The 9,679-nt window shown below is 34.6% G+C and overlaps 1 long non-coding RNA gene across 1 annotated transcript; it reads left to right on the top strand.

Moving 5' to 3' along the window:
- Positions 1–3,005: 3,005 nt before the first annotated feature.
- LOC128942616 (uncharacterized) lies at positions 3,006–9,001 on the top strand. The gene is made up of 3 exons (XR_008483629.1): positions 3,006–3,068; positions 5,865–5,956; positions 8,547–9,001. It is a non-coding gene; the product is annotated as an uncharacterized LOC128942616 (long non-coding RNA).
- The last annotated feature ends 678 nt before the right edge of the window (positions 9,002–9,679 follow it).

Below are 9,679 nucleotides of genomic sequence, written 5' to 3'. Positions count from 1 at the left end.
GGCCTATCAGGGTAGTCTTGTGCTGCTACATGCAGCATCTGCAACATCGAGTTATTTAGATCTTTTAAGTTTTCCATTCTTGAGTCAGTCCTCCAGGAAGGTACATAATAAACAGACTAAGCTATTTAAAAAATGGTGGCTTTACAGGAAAGCAATTACTTGGTATTTAGTTTAGTTGGATGTAAAAATACTTGTGTGAAAAACATCAACAGCTATTGTGAAAAAAATAGGTGTTTTTCTTGTTCAAAGATGCTAGATTAATTTATCTCATTAAATGAACCATTCAGTTGGATCAACTGCATCACTAAATGAAAACACTTTTCATCTGAGATTTTACTTGTGAAACTGCAGTGTCTGATTCATACTTTAGTCATATCCTTCTTCTAGATCCTGGTTTTTTTCTGAGTTCAGTGAAAGTTTCAGTTAGGAAAAATCAGTTTATTGAAAGTGAATGATTTCCACTATCTTTAGTGAAGCCAAAAATTTGATTTATACTGGGTAAGGAGAGCTTCATTCTCATTTCTCTGTGCTAGAGGAGCCTTTTAACACAAGTCATCTACTCTTTGTCTTTGTTTTAAAAATCAGTAATTTAAAGAAAATTTAATGTTCCATACTTAGGCTACCCATATAAGTTTGAAAAGAGAAGTAAACAATGGAAGAGAAGATAAGTAATCTAATGTAAGCCTATTTTCCCAATGATCAAAGCAAAAATAATATTTTCAGAAGTTACAGTTGAACCCTTGGTTACTATACAAGCCCAATCCTAGCCTTCATTTTTAAAATTAATTTCATATTATCATAAGATAAAATTCAGCTCAGTAATATAAGTGATTTTTATTTTTATACCAATTTAAAATTAAAAATTTAACATTTAAAAATATGTAAAGTGCTGATATCCTTTATTTTAAGCACAACTTATTTTGTTGGTCAGAAGGAATTACTGTCTTTCTTTTTGTTCGGAGACAAGTCTCTGCATTTTGAGTTTTCCTTGCCAAATGGAAGACATTTTTAATTTCTTTCCAACATTTTCACTCCCACATTCTACTGACTAGTTTTGGTGCAGAAAACACCCATGGGGTGATTTTGTTTGATATTCTGAGCATATCTGGCACCACTTTAGTAATGAAACAGTACATTACAGCTCTGCCTGCAGGAAGAATTTCTTCAACTCTTATCTAAGTTGCACGGCCAAGATCCAGCCCCAGAGACTTGTGCTGTCATTTGAGAATAACTTCAGTGACATAAAGTATCTTGTTAGCTTTTAGAATCTTGGTAGAAAGTCTACACTAATCTTGGCAAATATTATTTCACTGGAAATAATTTAAATCTTACATGTGTAAAATGTCAACATGAAATCTCCATTTGTTCATATCACCAGCTCTTTGATGATTGAAAAAGAGAGTGATGTTAACATGGAAAACTTTTAGTTCATAGCAGAAGGCAGCAAGGATTTTGTGACATTTTTATTAAATATGTAACAGTTTTCAGATCTGGGATTTTTTTTCCTTTAATTCAGCTAGGATTCTTAGTTTTACTCCTCACTTTTGTGATGCAAACTTCATAGCCCTTATGTGTCTATCAAATTAGCATCTCTTTTGCAATTCAGTAGCTTACAGGGACTCAAAAAGAAAAAAACTCCTGTGCTGGCATATAGTATACAGATTTATAAAAAAGTCTATCAAATGTCATTAGAGTTTATCTGGATCACAATGTGCTGCTATAAAATTATTAGATTAGAGATGCATAAAAATAGGAAATTACTCTAGAAGTTCTGCACAATTTTAGTTTTGTAAGATTTTATTATTCAACTGGATTTGGTCAAAAGAGAAATCTCAACAGGCATAAATTTTATGGAAATCTCAACAGGGACATAAACTTTATATAGCATGAAGTTTTAAACACACATCTGTTTGGAGTATATGGAGTAAAAAGTAAGGGAACATTTAGAAACTTTTTTAATGCTTTGAGAAAATGAGTGCTTCTTCTGTCTCAGAATTAATCAAACAGATTTTTCACAACCTCCTTTCTATACAATCTTTGCATGATGATGAGCAATCCATTTAAATGGGAGGTATAAAATGCAATATTTTAGAAGGAATAGAAATAGATCATGGTAGTGAAAATGTTTGGAAGTAAGGTGTGTGATTCTGAACCTAGTAAATACACCTTGAAATACTGCAAAATTTTAGTCCCATTGATTTCCTTACTATAAGGCATATGATTTAAAGCTGTGACATACCAAGGGCATAATAGCCAATTAAGTAAATGGGAAGGTTCTCTCTTAGAGTTCCTGGATCAGAATCTTGTCATTCAGGCTCTGAGGCTCAGCACCCTCTGCTGCTGGTGGCACTAAATGAGCTGATGATAATTGAGAAGGCTCCTTCTGATGGACTCTTGTCGTTTTTGTTAGCACTACACAACCCACTTCCAGCTATGATGGTAATAACAGAAGTTAGTGGGTGATGAAAGCTTTGGTTCAGTTAACCTTTAACATAGCTGTATTGCATTTTATTTGTCTTTACATTTTACCAAATTAAAGTAGAAATTATAGGGTAGCTAATTTAATTTGAAATACATTCTATCACTCTCTCTGGATTTTCTTTAGTGTTCTTGAAACCTGTTCACTGATAAACACCTATCAAATGTTTCTTATTTTATGCCATGGCTCAAATGACATTTAGCTTGAGAATGAAGTTCTGAAGATTAAAATTTTGTTGTTTTACCTCACCACTTGACATTTATTAACATTTCAAAGCTCTCCAGCCTCTCAGGATCTGCTATCCAGTTTGAAGTTGACTTTTGTCAGTGCTGAATTCCAGCTGTGTCAGAAAAAGGAGAAAAACTTTTCATCAGAAGATAATCAATCCATTTTCTCAATGAGAAGAACAATCTGAGTACTAGAGACATGTGGGGCCTTCTACTGCTAGGTGGAAAAAATCCCTAACATTTCAATTCACCAGGCTGTATTTTTGCTATGTGAAAGCAGTCCTTGTCTTCAATTTCAAAGGAGAAAGTGGAAGTCAAAGAGGATGATAAAGGAAAAAAAAAAAAGCAAAACCCCAGCAGTGGTAAGTAAATAAATAATTGTACACTTGTGCTTAAAATTAATGTACAACATAATATGGGGTGGAACCACTTCTGTTCCTTTTGGATAATTTGCAAATCTTCTAATAATTTTATGGAGAGTGTTTTTAGACCTGGATTGGGCATTGTCTGCTAACACTTTACTTAAGTTGTCTTCATCTACTTCTAAGATTTATGGACTCTCTTCATTCCTAAATGCTGTTTAAAGGTGTTAGAAGGACAGTTCTGACAATTTCCACTACTTCACTTATTTTATAAATCATATCTAGATCATATATAGATCACAGGAACTACAATATGGAACTCCTGTTGAGCCTAGAAAAACATTGCATAGCTATGGCATCTAGTCAGTATTGTAGTCATAGAGCATTGTTTCAAAAATGGGGCAAAATACAATGCTGTTTTATAATGTCGCATTCAAGGATGCAATCCACAAAAAAACGCTAGAAAAGGGCATTTTAGAGAAAAGGCAGTACAGAGTCACCTCAAAGGAGTTTTTCTTTGTCCTTTTTCATATGCTGATTTCTACAGTAATAGCAAATGTGAAGCGAGAACAAAAGCATAAAGAAGATTTTTTCTTTTATGATAATAGTAACTCTTATCTCTGCATCTACTGCTTGGGTAATGTATTGTTTGGGGAAAATTCTGTGCTGATACAGACTTTCAATCATAACATGCAAGGATGATGCTTATGCAAGCCTTCCCCAAGATCTCTATTGAAGTTTCATAAAATTAATAAATGCAATGAACATGAAATGACAATATTGCAGCATTTTGACTTTGTTGGTTTCAGCAGAAAATTCATTCCAGATTAAAAAATCTGCAGAAAACTCAAGTTTGAACAAAAGTAATGAATCTCTCCCCACTCCAAGTCATGCATATTGTGGAGTTTAATACTGACTAATTTGTTAAAATATGATGTTTATGCTGACATATGCAATCAATTTTCTATTGTGGCATGCTTTCCATTACTTATTATGCACATCTCCCAGATACATGGGCATTCCATTACGAGCACAGGAGTTTGTATGTCCCCAGACAGCAATAAGCAGTCATCAGCTTGCTGAAAACTGCAAATGTGCCCAAGCTAATGCTGCTGCAAGTATTTGGACTGATATTATACAAAGAAGTTGGACAGAGAAATACAAATGAAGCCTTTCATCTGTTTTCGGAATATTTTATGCTTGGCATTACAAAACATATTTCAATTTATATGATGATGAACATACATTAAAAAGACTTATCTGATCACTTTCTGAAGGTGCTGGTAGTGTTTTATTCTGGGGCAAAAAAGATGCAGCTAAAATATCATGATGATTAGGAAATATCTGTTCAACCAGCTCATGACTAAGGAAACTCCACCCTAACTTTATTTGTATTTTGTTATTGATTTCTGTGCCTTAAATCCCTCTTCATGAATGCTAGTTAAAAGTATTTAATATCTCAAAGCTGAATCTTGGTTGAAATCTTGGAGAGTTGAACCTTTTCTGCCTTAAGCACAGCAGAAGCCAAAGGAAAGATGGGTCCTTGTCATTTCCCCAAGTCTGTGCCACTGCAGGGAGACTCAGGAAGGAAACAGCCTCATCTGAAAAATTTCAGGAGTTTTTTAGACTCTTCAGCCTATCAGAAACCAAAGTACTGTAAATAAAGTCCTGCATCTGTAAAATGCTTTTTTTACTGTCATCAAAAAAAACCCCAAAAAACATGAGAGGAACGTTAAGGCTGTCTGACATTCTTCTAATTTATTGGAGGTGACATTCTTCTAATTTATTAGTAGGTGATTGCTCATCTGCATTCGTTTTCATGAAACTCTGAAACTGCTCTGGGAGGTTTCAAGCTTAGCCTGCCACATGAAAGAAAATGGTCTCTAACCAGTGGGCCAAGGAATGGGACACCTCTTTGCTCCTTTCATTTTCCCTATTAATGTAATGAATGTTTGTCTTTAAAAAGAAAAGGAATAATTCTCACATGAGTTTTTTAACAGAGAATTATGCAAGAACAACTACAGTGTTGTGCTTCAGGCAATTAGTTTTAGAATTTTTTTCCATTAAGCTGAATTCACAGCTTTTGGTAACAGTATCTGAAATCTTACCATTGAAGGCAGTCTCTGATACTGCTTTTGTCTTTCCATGTTTAAATTCTGCTATTTCAATAGAATTTGAGAGCTCCTACTTCTGAGGGCTGTAAGAAAATCCCAAGAGAAGAAGAGATGCTTCACAACACATTTCTTACACAGCAGCCACCCCTCCTCTCCATGCAGTCACTCTCACAGGTGACCAAGGTCACAGGGTAGTAGTAACCAGCAGCAGTTGGAGGAAAAAGACCCTGAGGGGGTGTTGAAAAAGGGAAACTGAGGACTTTTCCTACTGTACTATTGCTGCTGCTTTACCAGTAACAACTGACAAGTCATCTTGCAAACAGTAAAAGGGAGAGAAGTTTTCATTTGTCAGCCCCTCCTTATGTGAACTTACACCTAATCAGAGCTTACAGCAAATGCTGACTGGCAGAGGGGATTATAAACACAGTAGTGGTCTTTTCCTATCAACTAATCTTGTATTTTCACTTATTTTTTAAAGGACAGTTCCGTATTTTTTGTGTTTAAATAGACCTACCCTGACTCCAAGGTTTTTAGACACCTCAGGTTTTAGTGCAGGACAGGTTTTAAACACTTCAGTCGAGTAGTCAGTTTCTACTGGAAAGCTCAGTGTCCAGGATTGTTATTTAAATGAATTTATAGTCAAAACTACTCTCCTCATGAATACTTATTTCTTTTGATCCAGGTCAAAACAAACTCAATTGACTGCCTCTGTGACGAATTTCAATAAATCTTTCTTATTTCTTTTTGCTAAAATGGGAAGATGAAGGAAAGAAGGTAACATATTTTATCTGAAGTCAGTTTCTAATTCAATTAGAGCTTCATCTTGGCCCCATTGAACTCACTGGGCTTTTTGCCACTGAATTTAATAAGGTTAGAATCAGACTCATAACATGCAGTTTCTTATTTCTTCCAGATAACCAATTAAAATATTAAATATCTCAGGGTGAACATTTCCTTCTCGTCCACATGTTCTTTGATATTGTGTTATTGCTTTTTCGTCTGTCCTTCTGTAACTTTTAATTAAGAGTTCCTTTGTGTGTAGGTAAAAGGAGGCTGCTTTATTTTAAAACTTTTCAGGATATGCTATAGTTTTGATGGTTTTTAAAGAGAGAAAAAGCAGGAACAAATTTTTTTTCCTAGTGGAGGTTTAATCTACCAAATGTGCTTGCTTGAGGATGAATTGGGAAATGAGATGATGAATAAGGGGTATGAGAGCAAACATACGCTTTCTCTCCTATTTTAATTTAAAAAAGAAAAAAAGGGAAAAATGTATTTGATTATTAAGAATCCTTGTTCATCAGACTCTCCAGCAAAAATAAACCTCCATTATATTTAACAAAATGTTCATTGTGAAAACTAGATTATTATTACTGATAGTTGGATTAATTTCTGAAGCCTTATGACATTTATCCATTCATTCTTTTTAAATCTATCAGATCAGTGCTTACACCAGGGATAACTGAAAATAAGGCCTTTTGATCCAATTTTTTGTCATTAGTTGCTATCCCTGACAATACAGGTAAAAGGAATGTGATATCAGGGGCTGAAGATTCAGATAAGAGCTTGAAGCAGGAGATGTGGGCAAAGCAACACCTCGAAAACATTCCTGAATGTTGGTATATTCTTACACAAAGAAGGAAGCTATTTCAGTGGTTGAGAGAAGAGGGGAAAGGGAATGTGGAGGCTGAGGGGGGACCCCATTGCTGTCTAAAACTACCTTGAAGGAGGTTGTGGTAATATGGGAGTCAGTCACTTCTGTCATTTTTTAGTTAAAAGAATGTGAAGAAACGGCCTTAAGCTGTGCAGGGGAAGGTTCAAACTAGATGTTAGAAAAATATTTATCACAGAGAATGATGGTTAATCACTGAAATAAGCTGTCCAGGAAGGTTGTGGAGTCACCCTCTCTGGAAGTGTTCAAGAGGAGTCCAGGTTTCTCACTTGGGGATATGGTTTAGGGGTGATTATGGTGGTGTGAGGCTGATGGCTGGACTAGATGATCTTGGAAGTCTCTGACAATATTTACGATTCTGTGTGACTCTGGCTTGATTTTCCTTCAGATTTGTTCTGGTGACCATGTACTTGTTGGCTGGCAGAGTATGTACCAGTAGCACTGCCTGGCTAATACTAGAACAAAGATATACTACCCTCCATTCAGGCAAATATTTGAAAATCCTAACTTTGCTCTAAGCAAAGGTTTTGCAGTACAGTTATTGGTTTGGGCCTAGGTGCAAGGCCAAAAATATGCTAGTTATCACTTTTCTGTGCACATTCACACAGCATATTGGTATATGCAATACGGTAACTGAAGGACTTCTAGAGCATCTGAAATTTAGGAAAATTTAAATTTTTACTTGGGTTTAATAATATAGCAGGGGGATAGAAGGGGATAAAGTAAAATTCTACCCAAACTATTGATGTGCCCAGTCAGTAAAACATTATTTTTAATTGTGTGATTAAGTCTATTTTTTTTTATTTTAAAACCTAAATTAAAGAGTGTAGGGTGATAGATGCATGAGGGCAATTCCCACTCCTTGTAAGAATTAAACTATTGGCAACTTACAAGGTTTTCTAATGACAAAACTGTCTTGTAAATTCATTATAGCCTTGTTTATTGATTTATCTAGGTCTCTAAGGAATATTACAGACTGATCTGAAATACCTCTCTCATGTATATTGAAAAGACTTAAAACTGCTGGAACCAACCTATCTGATGTCTGAATAACCTTTTCTAATTGTTGACTTTAGCTTAAAGAATATATTGGATGCTACCATGTCATTAACTTTTCCCTCTAATGAGGGTTCTTGAGTGTTTTCCTGCACACTCTAAGTTCCCTGCTCTAAATTTAGTAAGGGCAAGAAAGAATTTTTCTCAATTCAGCCTTTTGCTGTGAAGATCTCTCCATTAAAGCATTTCCTCTTGACTGATATTTTTTTCTTTTGTCTGAAAATCAATGTACAGTCTTTTCTATGCATTGTACATCCTGGACAGCTTCCAGGTTTTGAAATCTTGCCAATGTCACTGTAAGACAGGAATGTAATATTTATTTAGTTAAATCAAATGGGAACCACAGATCAAGATATTATTCATAGTGCAATGGCACAGGCTAATTTTAGTAGCCGAGCTATATATGTGTTAAGGAAGCAGTTGCTAAACCTTGCTTAGAGAGCGTTGATGTCTATTGATGGTGCTGATTGTAGCCACACCTTTCATCTGAAAGTGATAAATGGATAAATTGAAAACCACATGAAAACAAATTAATGACTTTTATTTAAACAAGTAGAGGGGAAATTATTTTGTCTATATTAGCTCCAGAAAACAGCATTTAAACTGTGCTAATTTTCTCTTTTTTTTCACCTGATCCAGGTGGTGGGATCCTTTAATTTTCTCTTTCAGACTATGGCTTGGATGAAGCAATGTTGAATAAAATGAATTTCAACAAGAATGAATGGATGGAAAAAAGACACTGAGTTAAACTGAAAAGAGTCCTTGGATTTGTTCAACAGAGTTGCAATTGGGGTAGTTTCTGTGCTACTAAATACTATATTCTAAGCTAAAGTAGTGTATCTGACCAGAATTTTTAGATGGAGGAGAAAAAGGACCTAGGAGGACATGTTAGACTCAACTCAGGTGTTTCTTGACATTGGTCAATGACTATGTGAGTTTTAGATGTCATAAAGTTACCTTGTATTACAAGCAAATTTTTCTTTGGCAAAAACTAGCGAGATTTGAAAAATTGCATGTTTATTTTACAGCAAAGTAATAAGATTACTTTTATTTTCAATTCATCTAGTCAAAGAAAGGTAAAAATGACATCATTTTATTATAATATTCTGATATTTAGGAGAGAAATATACGAGTCCATGATGATTCTTATCACGGACCCAAACATGAGTTTTTCTGTATTTTGGGAGAGTCCTTGGCTGAGCAAGTTTTTATTTACATATATGCAAAATAAACTTATTCCTCTGGAAAACTGATGCATTTTGATGTGAAGATTTAAGACCTCCTTCCTTTATCTCTAAAATTATTAAGTATAAGAGTTGCCAGCAGGCTTTTAAATTGCTTAAAACTAAATGTGAGTGGTCAAAGAGTATTGAAAAAATGTCACTAAAAAAAGAAGTAAAACTGAAAGCACAAAACCTTAACATTTCACTGGCTTATTGGGAGGATGGTGACATGTTTGCAAGAATTTATAGGTCAATAAATTTACTTATATTTTAATAGCAAATACTATTGAAATTATGGAAAATTTCCATTGATTTCTTAAGTCCTAGAATAAAACTTTATAAATATCCTTATAAGGTACATGGCAACTCTGCCGCTGTTTAGCCGAACAATTAGTAATTGGTTTAAAAAACATGCTTCAACTTTTGATCCATTTTTGTCTGTATGAATAATCAATGTAAAATAATAAATAGTGCTAATGGCAATTTAATGAAATGTGAATAGTGAATAGCACTAGAGATCTTTGGAAATGGCTGATCTATCCATCACTT

The sequence above is a fragment of the Melozone crissalis genome, unplaced genomic scaffold, assembly GCF_028551555.1.
Source record: "Melozone crissalis strain CALT ecotype California unplaced genomic scaffold, PUWL_Pcris_2 ptg000042l_1, whole genome shotgun sequence".
NCBI lineage: Eukaryota > Metazoa > Chordata > Aves > Passeriformes > Passerellidae > Melozone > Melozone crissalis.
This window is presented reverse-complemented; position numbering and strand designations above follow the sequence as displayed.